Below are 20,572 nucleotides of genomic sequence, written 5' to 3' on the forward strand. Positions count from 1 at the left end.
AGCCTTGCCTAAGCAAGACTTCAAAAAATTTGGTTACCAACTCATAACTGTTTCTCTCCACGGAAATCTTTAGTAAAAGGCGAAAGATTTATTCGTTTTGAAGAGAAACCAGAGTGACTTTTCTACTTTCTGTGTCAATGATTTTTGAGTGTGCTAGATTCTTCATATGAATGGAATCATATAGCATTTGTCCTTTCGTGACTGACTTATTTCAGTTACAATAATGTCCTTGAGTTTCTTCCTTCTTTTTAAAGGCTGCGTAAGACTCCATTGTATGTATATACCACATTTTCTTTATCCATTCATCCATCAATGGGTGTGCTTTTCTTATAAACACCCTGGCTGATTATTACTGCTGGAGCTTATATCATACTTTGAGAATAAATATGTAGACCACAGACTTTAAATTGGGAAGGACCTTTACATGAGAACCAGGTTTTTTTTGTTTTTGTTTTTTGTTTTTTTGAGACAGAGTCTCGCTTGTTGCCCAGGCTAGAGTGAGTGCCGTGGCGTCAGCCTAGCTCACAGCAACCTCAAACTCCTGGGCTCAAGCAATCCTGCTGCCTCAGCCTCCCGAGTAGCTGGGACTACAGGCATGCGCCACCATGCCCGGCTAATTTTCTATATATATTAGTTGGCCAATTAATTTCTTTCTATTTATAGTAGAGACGGGGTCTCGCTCTTGCTCAGGCTGGTTTTGAACTCCTGACCTTGAGCAATCCGCCCGCCTCAGCCTCCCAGAGTGCTAGGATTACTTTTTTTTTTTTGAGACAGAGTCTCACTTTGTTGCCCAGGCTAGAGTGAGTGCCGTGGCATTAGCCTAGCTCACAGCAACCTCAATCTCCGGGGCTCAGCGATCCTACTGCCTCAGCCTCCCGAGTAGCTGGGACTACAGGCATGCGCCACCATGCCCGGCTAATTTTTTGTATATATATATTTTTAGTTGGTCAATTAATTTATTTCTATTTTTGGTAGAGACGGGGTCTCGCTCAGGCTGGTTTTGAACTCCTGACCTTGAGCAATCCGCCTGCCTCGGCCTCCCAAAGTGCTAGGATTACAGGCGTGAGCCACCACGCCCAGCCTGAGAACCAGGTATTATGTGCCACTTTGCAGGTAAGAAAGCCGAGGTTCAGAGGAGAGGGGAACTGACCTGCCCAATGTCATAAAATGAATGGTAGAATGGGAAGTAGGACCTAGGTCTTCCAGCTCCTCATATAATGCACTAAGAAGACATGATAATGGCCCCTGAAGAAGAAAGGGGAGAGAGAGGCCATATAGAAGACAAAATAATAAAACTTGGGGCATGTCCACATTTGGTGGGGAGAGAGAAGGAATAAGAGCAAGAATAGAGAAAGTGAATGAAGTGAATTTCTTGGATCTTGACTGAACTCTTTAGAACTGTGTAGCCCAGCAGTTCTCAAACTACTATGCACCTGGGTCAATTTGGGCACCTGTTAAAAATGTAGCTTCCCAGACATTCTGATTTAGTAGGTCTGAGTTAGGGCTTAAGTTTCCATGTTATTTCGTTTTAAAGTAGGCACCCCAGATGATTCAGAATCAAACAGATGGAAAACCACATTTTGAAAAACATTTGTCTGACCTTTTAAGATCTTGACATTTGTTGCCAAAATGCTCTGAGGAAATATCAAGATCTTTGATAATTCCAGATTCCCCTTATTGAATGACTCGGGACCAGGGTTGGAGTCCAACAGCCTATAAAGCTGCTGTGGCTGAGCACTCTCAGAAGTGGAAGCATGGCATGCTGCTTAAGGATGGAGGCTTTAGCGCTACACTGGTCTGTGTTCAAATCCTGTCTCTGACACTGACACTTAACTAGCTAAGTCATCTCAGGCAAGTCCTTTGCTTCTGTGTCCCTCAGTCTCCTCATCTGTAAAGTGGGGGTAATAATAGAGTCTGCCTTACAGGATTGCTTTGCAGGTAGTATGTAAAAGGTGTTTAGCAATCAAACACAGCTTAGATTATTATTAATACTTCAGGGCTGCTCGCATGGTGGCTCTTTCGCTCAGGATCAATCCTCTGAAGACACTAAGGAAGCTAGAGTGACCAACTGTACCTATTTGTGCAGGACCAAGAGGTTTTCCAGGATGCATGATTTTCAGTACCAAAACTGAGACAGACACAGGCAAACCAGGATGGTTGGGCTGCTAACTAAGCAGGACAGGCAGCAGTGGCAAAAACACCTGGCGGGCCGCATGTGGCTCGCAGGCTGTAGTTTGTAGAGAGGTCTAAAGGCAGACCTCTCTGAAGCCCTTCAATTACTTATTTACATACCTTTTTTTTTTTTTTTTACTGGTAAACAGTAGTTATAAGACTCAGCTGCTCTGCTAATTCAACAAGTAATAATTGCTGAATGTTATCTAAGACTCTGTATATCTGTTAGCTACTCCAACTAAAATTTCTAACTTGGGCAATGTGGAGAGACACGAATGGGAGTGAGCACATTTTTAAGCTCTGTAGAATTCTTTGTATCTGGCTTGTGGCCAGCTCTACTGTATATATTTCTTAATTAGGTGATACATTTCTTTTTGTTAATGTGCATGTGTCTACTTTTTATATGCATAATTTTATGGGGTACAAGGGCAATTTTGTTATATGGATATATTGCATAGTAAAGAAGTCTATTTTTAGTGTAACCATCACTTGAATAAGGTACTTTGTACCCATTATTTTCTCATCCCTCTCCCCCTCCCACCCTCCCACCCTTGTGAGTCTCCATTGTCTATTATTCCACACTCTATATATCCACGTATACATATTATTTAGCTCCCACTTATAAATGAGAACATGCAGTATTTTACCTTCTGTTTCTGAGTTGTTTAACTTAGGATAATGTTTTCCACTTCTATCCATGTTGCTGCAAAAGACATGACTTCATTCTTTTCTATGGCTGCAGAGTATCACACTGTGTGTATGCCATATTTTCTTTAATCATTTTTCCCTTGATGGGCACTTAGGTTGATTCCATATATTTGCTATTGTGATAGTGCTGCAATAAACTACAAGTGCAGGTATCTTTTGATATAATGATTTCTTTTTTTTGGGGGGGGGTATATACTCAGTAGTGGAATTGCTGGATTGAATGGTAGTTTTATTTTTAGTTGTTTGAGAAATCTCCATACTATTTTCCATAGAAGTTGTGCTAATTTACACTCCCATCAACAGTGTATAAGCATTCGTTTTTCTCCACATCCTCACCAACATCTGTTATGGTTTAACTTTTTAATAACAGCCATTCTGACTCATATAAGATAATGTTTCATTGTGGTTTTAAGTGGGTATCTATTGGTAGCACCATAGTCATCTTAGGATGCTATTTGGTAGCTAGGTAAATGTTAGCTGGATGAATAAATGACTGCCAATTGAAATATCTTTTTTTTTTTTTTCTTCAAGTATCTGAATACCTACGAAATATCTTGACTTGGGTGTTTTGGAGACTTGATTTATGAAATTGGAAGATACAATTTGAAAGCCTTCTCTTTCTCAAGCAGCCATCCCTCCTTGGCATAGCACTAATTCTCTCTTAATGTGGCTTCCCAGAATAAAGGTATGACACAAGGCAGTCACTTACCTGGCCCTGGGATGTGAAAAGGCTCTTGGGATGCCTGTAAAGAGGATTTTTGTGGAGTTTCTTAATTTGGCCATGAAGTCATTTGAGATACATATACATAAACATGTACATACATATACACATACACATAATATTCATATATATATATATATACACACACATACATATCCTTCAACAACAGAGCAATACCAGGATAAAGTCATATATCTCACCCAGCTATGTTCTGGGTAAGAGTTGACCATTGCTGTGTATACACTTTTGTGGATTAGTGCTTTGGACCTGTTAGAGTGATGAGACTGAGAGTTTAACAGGCCTTTCTTTTGAAAATCCATTGTGTATCCTCAGGCTGGAAGGATTGTCATCCTCCATTCGCCACTAGATGGCCCATCATTCAAAAAAAAATTCCTTCATTCAGAAAAGGTTTATGGATCAAGGTTCTCATCATCATTTGAGTACTGCCATCATGAGTTTTAGCCATATCATAGCATACTGCCACATAATCTTTTAATATTTTTCTTTAAATTGGCTTACTTTCTAACTTAAATATGCCTGTTTTAGAAGTAAAATGGAAGATGAAGGGGAAAGAGAGAGAGGTATACATAGATGAAAAACGCAATGGCCCTGGAGAGAAAGAGCTGTCCCAAGGATGAATGGGAAGGGATAATGGATCTGGAACTAGTGAGCCAGGACTCAAAGGGCCAAGCTCAATAGAAGGTAGAAAGATGGGCCAGGGGCGGTGGCTCATGCCTGTAATCCTAGCACTCTGGGAGGCTGAGGCAGGCGGATTGCTCAAGGTCCGGAGTTTGAAACCAGCCTGAGCAAGACCCCGTCTCTACTACCATTTGATCCAGCAATCCCATTGCTGGGCATCTACCCAAATGATCCAGTGACACTCTACAAAAAAGATACCTGCACTCGAATGTTTATAGCAGCACAATTCATAATTGCAAGGCTGTGGAAACAGCCCAAGTGCCCATCAATCCAAGAATGGATTAATAAAATGTGGTATATGTATACCATGGAGTACTATTCAGCTCTAAGAAACAATGGTGATATAGCACATCTTATATTTTCCTGGTTAGAGCTGGAACCCATACTACTAAGTGAAGTATCCCAAGAATGGAAAAACAAGCACCAGATATATTCTCCAGCAAACTGGTATTAACTGAGTAGCACCTAAGTGGACACATAGGTGCTACAGTAATAGGGTATTGGGGAGGGGGGAGGGGGGAGGGGGGCGGGTATATACATACATAATGAGTGAGATGTGCACCATCTGGGGGATGGTCATGATGGAGACTCAGACTTTTGGGGGGAGGGGGGGAAATGGGCATTTATTGAAACCTTAAAATCTGTACCCCCATAATATGCCAAAATAAAAAAATAAAAAAAAAGAAAGAAATTAATTGGCCAAGTAATATATATAGAAAAAATTAGCCGGGCATGGTGGCACATGCCTGTAGTCCCAGCTATTCTGGAGGCTGAGGCAGCAGGATTACTTGATCCCAGGAGTTTGAGGTTGCTGTGAGCTAGGCTGATGCCAGGGCACTCACTCTAGGCTGGGCAACAAAGCGAGACTCTCTCTCTCAAAAAAAAAAGAAGGTAGAAAGGTGGAGGGGGGCAGGTGAGAAAGGAGGGATCTCAAAACTGACAGAGAAAAGCTGGGCCAGAGATAGGAAGAGGAAGGCATGGAACCTGGGGGACAGGGAGGGGATCTGAGATAAACATGGAAATGTTGGCACAAGAAGTTTGTATAAGATGTGGCTGCAACCAAGTCAGGCAAACTAGAGACTAAAAGAACAGGGGAACCTAAGAAAGAGGTGTGGGTGTGCAGGCTGAAGGACTGAGAAGGATAAAGAGGTGTACCAGACACTCTTAGTAGCCTACCCTTTCTTCTCTCCTTTGGGAAACATTAAGAACCACTATTTAGTAACCAAGCCCAAAACTATGGTCCAATAGACCACAGACTTACAATGCCTTCCCTATAAACCTCGTGACCCTATGTGTTTTGGAAATCAGAATTGTTTCTATTTGAGAAAGATATACCAGACATAGGTAACATACATAATGAGGTCTGGGGCTACATCCCATAATCAAACACGTTAATATTTCTGCTGTGAAATGTATGATTTGTTACACTTAGTGAGCCTCAGGTTAGTTTTTGAGGTTTTTGTCCCCAAAATAATTTTGATGCCAAACTAAAATAAATAAATACATAAATAAATAAGCTCTTGATTTTCAGAGCCTTTTGCACTGAGTATTCTGCTTATGTGTTATTTTTGAAGCTGGGTCATGGGCAAATGAGTGTTTGTCATATTACTGTTTATACCTTTTTGTATGCCTGAAATACAAATTTTTAAAAGCTTTGAATTGCTTAGGCTCATGTCTGTTCTGAGAGGACACGTGACACAGTGCTAGGTTCATAGCAGGCTTGCTAAATACTTCTTGAATTGAATCAGTTTGATCTAGACCTCCCACACTCTTGTTTGTTATCCTTGCCTTAGTAAAAGCAACAGATGCTCTTCTGGTTAGGGAGGTTAGTCTGGTCATGAATATAGATAAGAATTAAGGTGGAACAAGGGCTGTCCCAAGGAAAAATTCATTCATTTCTTTATTCATTAATTCAACAAATACTTATTGAGGATTACTATGAACCTAGCACTGTGCTAAAAAGCTGAGAAGCCATGAGAGGCAACATATAAACAACATTCTACCTCTGCCATTGGGAAATTGATAGTCTGGTGGAAGGGATGAGCTGCTCACACCTTCCCATGACTTAATGGGCTGAGAGCCACAGGAGAGCTCCAAGCAGATGTGCTCTGTGCCCAGCATATGCACGCCTGTGTGTGCCTGTGGAGTTTAATAGAGAACGTGGGATTTCAGCACTCTACACACTGCTACCATCTAAAATGGCAATCTGCTCTCACAGCTCCCTAGCCTATGGTGGCTTGCTCTTCATTAAATTAGATTTCTGAGGTGTCCAGAGCTTCCTTTGTACTCAAGAAGGAGCACAATGGAAGGCCATGTTAGGTGCCTTTCAGTGCTTAATGAGTACCATATTGGATGGCCACCCAAAGCAAAGAGTCATGGTCTCCTGGATGGTATTTTCAAACATTCCCTGATCTGGGAGCCCCTGTCCCAGACACTCCTGCCCCAATAACCTACTTCATCAAAGAGAAAGACTTTTCCTGGAGCTCAGAAGCAGCTGAAGCTCTCTAGTGGTTGAGCATCTTAGTTTACCTGTTCCTCAATCTGGCCTATTTCAGCTCAGCCTGGAGCTATGCTGTGATTTGGGTCACTAGATTCTTCATCCATTAAATGAAGATAATAAATAAATTGACATATGCGAAGTAGTAAAAACAATACTTGGAACATAGCAAGTGCTGTAAGAGTATGCCCACCTTATAGGGTTCATGTCAGGATCAAATCAGAGTAAGGTGATTACCACTCAATAAATGTTAGCAGCTATTGTTCATTATTATCATTTGGTCAAGGAGTACCCCAGCTCCAGGCCAGGTGCAGTAGCTCATGCCTGTAATCCTAGCATTGTGGGAGGCCAAGATGAGAGGATTGCTTGAGGTTAGAAGTTTGAGACCAGCCTGAGCAAGAGCAAGACCCCATCTCTACTAAACATAAAAAAAATTAGCCAGATGTGGTGGTGCATGCCTGTAGTCCCAGCTACTCGGGAGGCTGAGGCAGGAGGATTGCTTGAGCCCAGGAGTTTGAGGCTGCTGTGAGCTAGGCTGTCGCCACGGCACTCTAGCCTAGGCGACAGAGCAAGACTGTGTCTCAAAAAAAAAAAAAAGGTGTACTCCAGTTCTAATGAATTCCACCCATGATTCTATATCTCCAAGTAGCTGACCCAGTGGGGGTCAAAGCTTTTGTTTGGAAAGAGAAGCTGGTACTCAGCACCAAGGGCTGTAAATCCCATGAAGGTCACTGATAGCCTAGAGAAGGAGGCTGGAACAGGGATGCCTACATCCATTCCAGTGAATCACTCTCACAAAGATCACAAATGACTTTGTTGGTAAATTGAATGATTCAATGGATGATTTTCACCCCTTATCTTCTGGGCCTTTTTTATTTTTTAGCGGGCAGCATTGGCACTTTTGAGCCTTTTTCTCTCCTTCGTGAGACATTCTCTTGGTTTATATGACACCACACTCTCCAGGTTTTCTTTTTTCCCTCTGTTTACTCCTTCTGACACTCCTTTGTAGGCGCTTCTTCCTCTATCCATCTCTCAAACGCTGGTGACCCTCAGGATTCTTTCCTAGGAAACCTTCTTCTCAGAACTGGACGTATTCTTCCCTGGGCAATCTTATCCACACCCAAGACTTCATTGACCCATAATCTGATGACTTCTAAATCTCTAGCCCAGATCTCTCTTCTGAGCTCCATGTCATTGATCTGGCTGTCAACCAGAAATTTCCACATGTTAACAGATGTCTTATAAGTACCTCAAACTACATGGTCCTAATTCAACTTACCATCCCCATCCCACCCCACCCCACAAACAAAAGACCTTGCTCTTCCTCCTGTGTTCACTGTCTCCCCCTCCTGCATCACCTATATTTGATTGATGTGTAGATACTTCTACTCCTAGAATATACTCTGTATGCACACACTTCTCTCTGTTTCCACTATCACCACCCTAATCCAGGCCACTTTCATCTTTCACCTGTAACAGCTTTTTAATGGGCCTCCTTCCCTCCAGTCCACCCCTACACACACACTAAAGCTGGAAAGACTTTTCCGAATCAGCAAAGATGATCAGATTACTCCTCTGCTTTAAATCTTTTGATAACTCAGCACAGTTTTTAGGTAATAATAATTATAGCTTATATTTATATAGTATGTGTCAGGCATTCCTCTGCGATATCTATTGCCAACAACCAAAGAAGAACTGAGGCCAAAAACAACTTTGTGTGGGAGCTTGGAACTGGATCATCCAGCCCCAGTCAAACCTTGATATGACTGCCCCAGCCAACAGCTTGATTGCAACCTGAGCAACAACTACCCAGGTCCACCACTCCCAGATTCCTGACCCTTAGAAACCGTGTGAGATAGTAAATGTTTGTTGTTTTAAGCTGCCAAGTTTGGGGGAAATTTGTTACATAGCAATAGATAATCAACATATCACTCTAGTGTGTTACCTTGAATTTCATTTATTTATTTATTCATTCATTCAACCAACCAACCAATAACTATTTAATGAGTACCAAATAGGTGCCAGGCACTATGTTAAGTGTTGAGTTATTTCTCTGTCCACCTTCTCTTACTTTTGTTACCCCACCCCATAATAGCGACAAGGAACTATCTCTCAATCCCAAATAGTGACATGAGTTTTCATGTTTCTGTGCTTTTGTGCTGCTGGAGTTATCCTTTGCCATTTTCTCAGCCTGGCTACCTCCTACTCTTTCTCAAAATTGGAACAGAGTGTGTGGTACATTGTAACTGCTCAATAAGTATCTTTTGAATGTTGTAGAAGGTTTAGAGAAAAAACAAACGGATACAAAAAACAAACGGATACAAAGCAAGTTACCTCCCGTTGTCTTCCAGCTACCTCACCAAAGTCAACCGTTAGGCACTGCATGATGTTCCAGGACTATTCACCTCATCCTTTCTCTTTGGAAAGTGTGTTCTTTACAAAGGACTCATTCTTTTCTATTTTTTATTTAAGTTTTACTTTGTTGTTAATTGACACATAATAATTGTACATATTTATGGGGTAGAGTGTGATGTTTTAATAGATGGATACATTGTGTAATGATGAATTCAGGGCAATTAGCACATCCATCACCCCAAACACTTGTCATTTCTTTGTGGTGAGATAGTTCTACTCCACACCACTTGTAGAAGATTTTGACTCACTTTGTGGGGGATTTTGACTCACTCCTCTCTTCTAGACATTTTGAAATATACAATACATTATTGTTAACTGTAGTCATGTTACTGTGCACCAGTACTTATTCCTCCTACCTATATGTAACTTTGTACCTATTGATCAACCTCGCCTCAACTCCTCTCCTGCTTTCCCCAGTCTCTGGTAACCACTATTCTACTCTCTACTTCTATGAGATCAGCTTTTATAGACTCCACATATGAATAAGATACATGCAGTGTTTGTCCTTCTGGGCTTGGCTTATTTCATTTGACATAATGAAAGGACTAATCTTTTTAACATGTAAAGGAGTTCCTGGAAACCAAAAAGGAAAAGATCAACAACACAATGGAAAAATGAGCAAAGGACATGAACAGAGTACCCATACAAAATGAAATTGAAACAGCCCTTAAATATGTGAAAAGGTACTCAACCACACTCAGAATAAGTGTAAGTTAAAACCAAACTTATGTATTATAGTATTTCCCTCCTATTTGATTTGCCAAAATCTGGAAGTTTGGCAGCACTGTTGTGAAGTAGTGGGGAAATGAACCGGGTGTGGTGGCTCACACCTGTAATCCCAGCACTCTGGGATGCTGAGGCGGGAGAATTGCTCAAGGTCAGGAGTTCGAAACCAGCCTGAGTAAGAGCGAGACCTCGTCTCTACTAAAAATAGAAACAGATTAATTGGCCAACTAAAATATATATATAGAAAAATTAGCTGGGCACGGTGGTGCATGCCTGTAGTCCCAGCTACTCGAAAGGCTGAGGCAGGAGGATCGCTTGAGCCCAGGAGTTTGAGGTTGCTGTGAGCTGGGCTGACACCACGGCACTCTGGCCCGGGGAACACAGTGAGACTTTGTCTCAAAAAATAAAATAAAATAAAGTAGTGGAGAAATGAGCACTCTCATACATAGCTGTTAGAAGTACAAAATAGTACCCTCACCATAGAGGGAAACTGGTCAATACCTATCAATATTTGTACAAGTATTTTCCCTTGTGGGTATTTATATTACAGTTAGACTTTCGCACTTAGTAAACAACTCATGTCCAGGGTTATTTATTGCAGTATTGTTTATAATAATGAAAGGTTGGAAACAGCCCAAGTGTCCATCTACAGGGAACTGGATAAATAAAGTATAGTGCATTGGGGCAATGTAATATCATGCAGTTGTTTAAAAAAGTGATTGAGGAAATTGTCTCTTTAGTGATACCGAATCATCTACTATATATATATTCCATTGAAGAAAGGAAAGTAAACAGTAGATAGTGTGCTATATGCTACCTTTATGGAAGAAAGGAGGAAAATAGAGAAAACTCATATACATATTTGCACCAATAATATAATGTTATATAAGGAGTCAATAAAAGTGGTTACCTAGTAGTGGCAAGGAATTGGACAAAGAATGGGGTAAATTAAGACTGGGTAGGAGGAAGACTTCTGAAAGACTTCCTTCCTTCCTTCCTTCCTTCCTTCCTTCCTTCCTTCCTTCCTTCCTTCCTTCCTTCCTTCCTTCCTTCCTTCCTTCCTTCCTTCCTTCTTTCTTTCTTTCTTTCTTTCTTTCTTTCTTTCTTTCTTTCTTTCCTTCCTTCTTTCTCCCTTTCTTTCGACAGAGTCTCGCTTTGTTGCCCAGGCTAGAGTGAGTGCTATGGCGTCAGCCTAGCTCACAGCAGCCTCAAACTCCTGGGCTCAAGCAATCCTGCTGCCTAAGCCTCCCCAGTAGCTGGGACTACAGGCATGTGCCACCATGCCCGGCTAATTTTTTCTATATATTTTTAGTTGTCCAATTAATTTCTATTTTTAGTAGAGACAGGGTCTCACTCTTGCTCAGGCTGGTTTCGAACCTCTGACCTTGAGCAATCCTCCCGCCTCAGCCTCCCAGAGTGCTAGGATTACAGGCGTGAGCCACTGCGCCTGGCCAGGAAGACTTCTTAACGTATCCCTTGCAAATAGTTTTGAATTTTGAATCATGTAAATGTACTACTTATATGAACACATTAAATTATGAGAGAAACAGCCCTGCTTTTTACACATTTGAAAAAAAACAAACTCATTCTCTGGAGCCGATTAGTGTGCTTCTCCCAAGGATGTTTGCATCCAAACAGGGACTCCAACTTAAAGCCAAAGACATCAAACATGAATGATGACATTTCAGGCAGCAGCAGCAAGTAGTCCAGTGAGAGGCCGGACGCAGTGGTTCACGCCTGTAATCCTAGCATTCTGGGAGGTTGAGGCGGGCGGATTGCTCAAGGTCAGGAGTTCGAAACCAGCCTGAGCAAGAGCGAGACCCCCGTCCCTACTATAAATAGAAAGAAATTAATTGGCCACCTAATATATGTAGAAAAAATTAGCCGGGCATGGTGGCACATGCCTGTAGTCCCAGCTACTTGGGAGGCTGAGGCAGGAGGATTGCTTGAGCGCAGGAGTTTGAGGCTGCTGTGAGCTAGGCTGATGCCAGGGCACTCACTCTAGCCTGGGCAACAAAGCAAGACTCTATTTCAATAAATAAATAAATAAATAAATAAGTGTTCCAGTAAGGGAGAGGGAAGGGAGCTTCCTTGGTCCTTCTGCAATCCTATCTCCTGTTCTGCCTTTGCACACCTCACATTTCCTGAGCACGGTCTCCACTGTGATGCCATTTGCCACCCTGCCCATACATTTAGCAAACAGCTGAGAAGCTAGGCTCTGATAAACCAGGGCTAATACCAGGCCCCCAGCTGTCTCAATAATCACAAATGCTAGCCGTGGGTGGGAGATAAATGAATTTCTTTTGCTAATAGAGAATCAAGGCTTTTGGAAGAAATATATGTGGAATTGAAATGTAGAAAGGTGCCCTTGCCCTTAGAGAAACAGAAAAAAAAAATTTAAAAGATAGGAAAAGAAAAAGCTATAGCCATTGACACCAAAGCCTGAACAGTTTATTTTGTGCAAATCCCATAATCATGAACATTTCAGAGCTGTAATTCTGTCTGATTACCCTACACTGTCAGGGAGTGGAAAAACCCAGAAGATTAATGTTTTGTGTGGTGATAAAATGGCAGGTCTGCACCCCTGAGCTTATCTCCCATGAATCAGGAGCCAGGCAGAGAAGCTTCAAGAGACAGCAGCATTTCATAACGATTTTTTTGTGGAAAGAGACCTGTCAAGCCCAGATTCATTAGTTTCTACCACCGTTGGCTTCTTCGATAGAAAGATAGGCCAAATCTCCCTGTGCACAACTTCCCTTCTCCAGTTTATTTTGTGGCATCAGAGCATCCGGAGATGAATGGTGTATGTATATGAGGAGCAAGATTGATGGAAAGGGGAGAAGTCTCTTTGAGTATGAGCTCTACTTTCCAATCTTCTGTTAAACAGCAGATGCTTCTGGAACTGCTGTAAAGCTGCTTCAGTGGGAAGCCAGCTTCAGATAATTGCTCACAGTTCTTTTGTAAGTCACAGTAGGAAATGGTGGCCCATTTAAAACAAGAACTAGTGTTCATTTGGCCTATCTATTGATCCAAAGCATTTTGGCTCTACCGTCCAGAATTTAAGGAAAAATTTGGCAAATCTTCCCATTTAAATAGTAGTACTATCCAAAATTTGAATGGAGAACTACAATATATATATAAGCTGTGTGACTTCGGAAAAGTTACTTAACCTCCCTAAGGCTCAATTTATCTATAAAATCAGGATAATAATATTTATCTAAGAAGGTTGTTGGGAGAACAAGATGAAATAAAGTTGTACACAGTGAATGCCTGGCACTCATTAAATAGCATCACTACTGCAGATACCCTAGGTTCAGAAATCAGCTCCACCACTTAATAATCATGTGACCTTTGGCAAGTTTCATACCCCTCCAAGCTTCAGTTTTCACATCTATGAAATAAAAATGCTAATCTTTTTTTTTTTTTTTTTAGACAGGGTCTCATTCTGTTGCCCAGGTTAGAGTGCTGTGGGTCAGCCTAGCTCACAGCAACCTCAAACTCCTGGGCTCAAGCAATCCTTCTGCCTCAGCCTCCCGAGTAGCCGGGACAACAGGCATGCACCACCATGCCCGGCTAAATTTTTCTATATATTTTTAGTTGGCCAATTAATTTGTTTCTAGTTTTAGTAGAGATGGGATCTTGCTCTTGCTCAGGCTGGTCTCGAACTCCTGAGCTCAGTTGAACTTCTGAGCTCCTGACCTTGAACGATCCTCCCGCCCTGGCCTCCCAGAGAGCTAGGATTACAGGCATGAGCCACCACACCGCCAAAGATGCTAATCTTCACAACCCTATGAGGTAGGCACCATTAAGCACAAGTTAAGAACCTCACACAGTAACTATTCACATTGTAATCATTCAAGAAATGAGAGCTAGTAGGAGCAGTAGTAGGAGTAGTAATAGGTAGAAGAGGAAGAGGAGGTGGAGGAGAAAAAGAAGAAGGAGAGGGAGGATAAAAATGTTCTTAAAAATTACAGGAAGAGAGACCTGGCTTATGCATAAGAATTTAGAAACTGAAAAGTTTTACAAAATAAAAATAAAGTCACCTCCCCACCTCCCACCAATCTTTCTCTTTCTCTCTCTTTAGAAAACTGTAACTCCATACTCCTTAGCCTTTTAGGATATCTGTCCCCTTTATATTTTTCTAGCATTATCTTCTGCCATCCCTGTCCCCTATGCTACTGTTCAGACAGGAAGTCTCGTGAGTTCTTATGCCCTGAACATGCAGCAATCTCTCTACCATTCTTATTATGCTAGTACTTATTGTATTGTTTATCCTATTTATTGAGCACTGGCCATGTGCTCAGCATCTTATATGTTATTTTCATCAGATTGTAAGCTCTATGAGGAATAAAACTGTTTCTATCGATTTACTATTCTCCTCCCCTCAATAAATATTTCTTGATGCATGAATGAATCTAATCATCACAACAATTCTACGAGATAGGTGTAACTATTGTTTCCATTTTACAGAAAAGAAATATTGGCTTAGATACATTAAATAAGTCATACAATCTGTAAGTTGTGGAGCTGAGACTCAAACCCCAGTATGTCTGACACCTCAATTGCTGCTTGGAACCACTCTATTGTCCACCTTATTTCCCCTAATGCACACCATAGTTTCTTATGCCTTCAGTCCTCTGCTCATGTTGCCTGGAATGTCCTTTTCTCTCTGTCTGTCTAATGAGCTCATCTTTTTTTTTTTTTTTTTTTTTTTTTTGAGACAGAGTCTCACTTTTGTTGCCCAGGCTAGAGTGAGTGCCGTGGCGTCAGCCTAGCTCACAGCAACCTCAAACTCCTGGACTCAAGCGATCCTCCTGCCTCAGCCTCCCGAGTAGCTGGGACTACAGGCATGCACCACCAGGCCCGGCTAATTTTTTGTATATATACTTTTAGTTGGTCAATTAATTTCTTTCTATTTTTAGTAGAGACGGGGTCTCGCTCAGGCTGGTTTTGAACTCCCGACCTCGAGCAATCCGCCCGCCTCGGCCTCCCAGAGTGCTAGGATTACAGGCGTGAGCCACCGCGCCCGGCATGAGCTCATCTTTTAAAACTCACTTGAAGGCCAGGCATGGTGGTTCACACCTGTAATCCTAGCACTCTTGGAGGCCAAGGCAGGAGGATTGCTTGAGCTCAGGAGTTCGAGACCAGCCTGAGCAAGAGAGAGACCCTGTCTCTACTATAAATAGAAAGAAATTAGCTAAAAACTAAAAATAGAAAAAATTAGCCAAACACGGTGGTGCTTGTAGGCCCAGCTACTCTGGAGGCTGAGGCAGGAGGATCGCTTGAGCCCAGGAGTTTGAGGTTGCTGTGAGCTAGGCTGATGCCACAGTACTCTAGCCTGGGCAAGAGAGTGAGACTCTGTCTCAAAAAAAAAAAAAAAAAAAACACTTGAAGTGTTTCTCTCTCTTATAATTAATCTACTTTTTATACTATATTTTATTCTTACTAGTATTTGAGGTGGCTTTCAAAATGCATAAACTAGGAAAAAACAAGTAAATTGTAAAATCATGGGAAAAGGAAAATCAAAGTTACAAAAAGAAACAAAATTTCAAGTGGAGGGTGGGGGAGACAAAATTGACCTAGAAAAATGCCTGCCAAAAGATTCTTCCATTCCTAGAGAGGTTGATCACAAATTTATTTCTAAGCTTTCTGGCAGCCAAGGGAAGGATAAAAGCCCAATTAGTTACAAGATTCATGGGGTCTATAAGTTTAATAAATATGCCTCCTTTTTAAGAGAAGGTCAGGTTTTTGTTTTTTTTTTCTGAGATTTGAAATTTCTTCTGAGATTTCTCATAAAAGGGCACCATAAGATGTAGTGAGTGGCATGCTTTACAACAGTCTTACAATGAATTTGATAGCAGACTGCTTTTTTTTATAATATCCCTCATTGCAAAACAGTGGCTTCCTCTGAGAAACCTTTCCCGGCTACCACTCCCAACCTCTCAGGCTGGAATAGGGCCCTTCTGTGTTCCCATGACACCTTGTCCTTTCTTCTATCAGATTGCATTGTAATTACTTATATCTCTAGATTCCTCGTCAGACTAAGAGCTTTTTGAGGACAAGTAGCATGTCCTGATTGTCCCTGTACCGGTGCTTCAACTTCCTTATCTGTAAAATGGAGATAATAATGACACTTACCTCCTGGAGTTGTTATGGTGAGTAAATGAGTTAATGCATGCAAAATGCCTGGAACAGTGCCCCGTGCATGGTAAGCACACAGTTAGTATTAGCAATTATATTATCCTCAGTAAATACAATGCCTGCCATCAGGAATTCAATCAATAGGTTCTGGATGAATGTATAAATAGATCAATGTGTGAGTTTAGGATTGAAGCTTGTAAATTCTCTTTGCCTAGAGAGCTCTCAAACTACAGAAGAAAGCCTTTAGTGTTAATTTGTCTATACCCTTAAGTCTTTTTTTTTTATTTTTTTTGAGACAGAGTCTCACTTTGTTGCCCGGGCTACAGTGCCGTGGCATCAGCCTAGCTCACAGCAACCTAAAACTCCTGGGCTCAAGCAATCCTCCTGCCTCAGCCTCCCAAGTAGCTGGGCCTACAGGCATGTGCCACCATGCCCGGCTAATTTTTTCTGTATATTTTTAGTTGGCCAATTAATTTCTTTCTAATTTTAGTAGAGATGGGGTCTCACTCTTGCTCAGGCTGGTTTCAAACTCCTGAGCTCAAGTGATCCCTCCCACCTCGACCTCCCAAAGTGTTAGGATTACAGGCGTGAGCTGCGGTGCCCGGCCTATCCCTCTTAAGTCTTTACTCAAAGGTTACTTCTCAGTGAGGCTTTGCGTAACCCTGCTACCTCAAAACATTTCCTATATCCCCCTCTCTGCTTTATTTTTTGCCTTAGCACTTCACACTAACATACTATATACTTAATTATTTATCATGTTTATTCCTGCCGCTCCTATTAGAATGTAAGCTCCACAAAGCCAAGATTTTGTTTGTTTCTAGACAAGAACCGCAAAAATAGCAGATGATCAATCAACATTGGTTCAATACATGATCATATGGAAGCATGGCAGCGCAGGGACCTCGGGATAGCGTGCCGGGCCTGCATTTCCACGATCTTTAGAGTAAGTGCCTCTTTCAATTTTGCAGCTGGGTACTGCTTTGTTCGCACTAGTCACAGCCCTGAAGCAGGGAATGGACCAGACAACCGAGTGAGGTTCCATCTAGTCCTAGGCAGTGGTGTGTTGGTAAATGTTTACCAACCAGCTCTTTATGGAGGAAAAAGCCCTGATTTGTATTGTTTGCCAACTTTTTTCATTTAAATATTCCCATCATGGCCAACTTTAAGCTATCAGCAGGATGTCTCTGAACACAGAGTTGGGAAAAGATGTGCCCAATGTGCTCAGCTTTTGTGAGGTGGTGCAAGTTGTCTCCAGCACACCACTGGCCAGGATTCTTGAACTTTCACTAAACGCAACCAGGGCCAGCACAGAGGACTTGCAAAGAGAAATTAAGAATAATGGTTGGATTAGCATCACCCCACCTCCACTACTGAAAAAGTAGCCCAGAAGTGCATATCTCGAATGGAGGGCTAGTGGCATCCGTTTTAGTTGATGAGGGATTAAAGGAGGGAAATTAGTGTTTTCTGAGGACTATGCTCCAATTCCTCTGCTAAGCACACAATCCTATCACATAGGGACTTCTATTCTCCCCATTGTAAACAGATGAGGGGACTCCGCCAGGATTCAAATGGAAGCATGTTTGAGTCCAAGGCCCATGCTCTTTTTCTTACATAGCACCATATTGTGCTATGGCCTCAGAATATGGTGAAATCCCCACAGGTATGTATTGGGAAGCTTCTGTAAGCCCAAACATGTGTCACACATTGTATTTCATGAATTTCCTTCTCTGGATCTGGCCAACCTTCACTTGCTCCAGAGGACAGGGGTGGTGGCTGTCTTGTCCCCTCTATATGTTCAGTGACTAGCACCGTGCCTGGTGCACAGAGGCATTCAATAAATGTTTGAAGACAAAAGGAATAATAAAAAGAATGGGTATAAATGGGGAAAAGGAAAGAATGTTTGTTCAATGGATATTATTTGTGTTTATGGATCACTTGAGAAGAATTCAGACAAAAAAATTGCAGAGATACCCTCAAGCAAATTCGCCTTTGCAACTTCTATTAATTAGATAGAGTTAAAGACAGCAGTGGATTCCTTTTTATCTGTTCTGCCAGCGATTCACAAGAGCGTGGAATTTGGGATAGATCTTGGAATTATTTTCACTGCAGATTTGCTTTCCTAACTGTCATGTGCTTTGGCTGTAAGTCCCATCGGTCGGTACTCTCTGCTCACTCCAGTGTGGGCAAATAGAAGGCAGCATTCAGGGATAACTTGAGTGTCAGAAGAAAAGGGCTCAGGCTTCAAAATCCCCATGGCTAATCCGTAGAGCAGGCAATCCTTCCGTGGATAATTGAATAGTGCCTAAATTTAGTTACTAGCTAAATCTCAGGACCTTTCCACTCAGTAGCCTTACCCAAATACATTTCGTGAGATTTTTAAAAGAGATACAGAAGTTGTCTCCAGTTGGAAATTTCCTCTCTCTCTCTCCTCCTTTTTTCTATTCATAAATATATAATCAGTGCCAGACCAGAGGTTGCCCAAACTTAAATATTCTGGGCTGACTCAGTGTCTCGGCTTGAATATTCTGATGCAGAGGTGGCCTGCAGGCTAAGTGCATCCCAAAGATGTGTTTTGCTTGGCATGCTCAATATTTGAACATTATTTTTCAGTTAATTGACAGCATTAAAAAGCAAAGAGATGTTACATTAAAAAAACATCAGCTCTTTTGGTTTCTCTTGAAAACTCGGAAGCTCTGCCAACTCTAGGCATGCAGCCTAACACGCAGCAACATTGGGCTGGAGCTGAGTAGTGGCCGCTCTGTTTGAACAGATCATGCGTTTGCCGCCTGGTTCACCTCTGCCCCACAGCTTCCTCTTATCTGTCCAGCGCTGGAGCAGGCCCTCAGTTGCAGCTTATTATCTCCCTTTGCACTACTATTTCATAATTCAGATGAGCATGTGATCTTCAGTTTGCCACACAGAGAGACCAGCCCACCACACCCACTAGATTTATTTCAGTTGCCTACCTGGTGCCTGGAGTCACTAAGTCTGTGTTTGACCCTCTGATCCCTACTCTAAGGGGACAATGCTGGTCTTAGACATAGGCAGAGTTTGTAGCTGCCAGCGCAGATCAGCGGGACAAGTTGCCGACAGAAAGCCCCTATGCCTCAAAAATAGCTCCCCACTAATCTGCATGCATGAAATTAACACTACCAGTCACTTCTTAGGTTAAAGAACTTAGTTTTCCCCTTTTGAAATGAAAACATGTCACCTGGGAGGGGGCAAGCCATTATCTTTTTATGCTAATTCCTAGGAACATGAGAGGAAAGAGAGGGTCTGCATCAGCAGCATCTTGGAAAGGATTAGGACTGCTGACACTGGCACAGGTCACTTCCCTAGTCTCTAGCAAAAGAGAGAAGGAAGGAAAGGGGCACAAAACAAATAAGCTTTGCTGAGGGGAGGGCTTGGGGAAGTGCTCAGAGCCTCAGGGCAGGGACTGGTGGGCAGCATGAGGGTCCCATGGCTAGTGGAGGGAGGAAAGGCATTGAGCCAAAGAAAAAGAAGTGCAGAAGGGCATCAGCCTTTTGTGGTCAGTGGGCTCTTCAGAAAAAGAATAAATTCGTTCTTTAGAAAGGATTGCTTGGTTGGGTATAACTCACAGGTGGTGTGAAGGCCGGAACTCTATAAACAGATCCTCTTGCAGTTACCAGAGGCTATTTTTGCTCTTTGCAACATCATGTGCCGGGCAGACAGTGGCCCTGTTGGAATGCACAGAGAGCCAAGCGACACAGCAATTGGGAGCTCCCTAGGGAGAGGGCTTTTTTGTTGTTTTTTTCCATTCCCAGCAAACTCTACACTGGCCCTGCACCATTTCCAGCCTGCAAGGTTGGTATTTCTTAGCTACAGCCCTTCCCCAGCACCCTGGGGCCCTAAGTGTTCTATGTAGATCCCAGGCAGGCCCGGCTTCCCCAGCAGCCAGGGAGCTGCCCAGACTAGTTAGTTCACCCACCACTCCGAGCCCTGCTTCTCCAGATGCCAGTTAGATTCCAGAACTCTCCTCGTTTCTTCACCTCCACCCCTCACAGGCCTCACTCAGAATCTGATCTTTCTTGCTTCGCCCACCTGGACTTGTGCAGGGGCTTCAACCAGAAGGGGCTCAGCTCTCCAAGGAAATAGCAGTTTTGAATACATAAGGAAGGGGCACAGCAGAAGGAGGGTTATTATTTTGGTGTTTGGGGAGCACTGACCAGAGGAGGTCTATGCACCTGGGGCAGGAGACCCCGCCTGGCAAGAGGAGAGGCAGTGGAGAAAGGGGAGCAATCGTATGCAGGTAGCAGGAGAGATCAGAAAAGGCAGGGGAAGGACCTTTCCTACCTTCATATTTCACTTTTACTCTTCCTACTCTTACTGACTCCCAGCTCAGGCCATGTCCCCTGAGTCTCTCCAAGAGCCCCCCAACCTCCATTTGCACCCCATCATTCAGGGGCACAGCTCTTTCCTCCAAGTTGCCTCCTACTACCTGGGCACAGGCTGCATCATGCTGATTTACAGAT

The 20,572-nt window shown here is 42.5% G+C and overlaps 1 non-coding gene across 1 annotated transcript; it reads right to left on the minus strand.

The window, feature by feature from the left end:
• LOC142866009 (U5 spliceosomal RNA) lies at nucleotides 1–117 on the minus strand. The gene has a single exon (XR_012916082.1). It is a non-coding gene; the product is annotated as a U5 spliceosomal RNA (small nuclear RNA).
• Nucleotides 118–20,572: the final 20,455 nt, after the last annotated feature.

The sequence above is a fragment of the Microcebus murinus genome, chromosome X (genome assembly GCF_040939455.1).
Source record: "Microcebus murinus isolate Inina chromosome X, M.murinus_Inina_mat1.0, whole genome shotgun sequence".
In the NCBI taxonomy this organism is placed as follows: Eukaryota; Metazoa; Chordata; class Mammalia; order Primates; family Cheirogaleidae; genus Microcebus; species Microcebus murinus.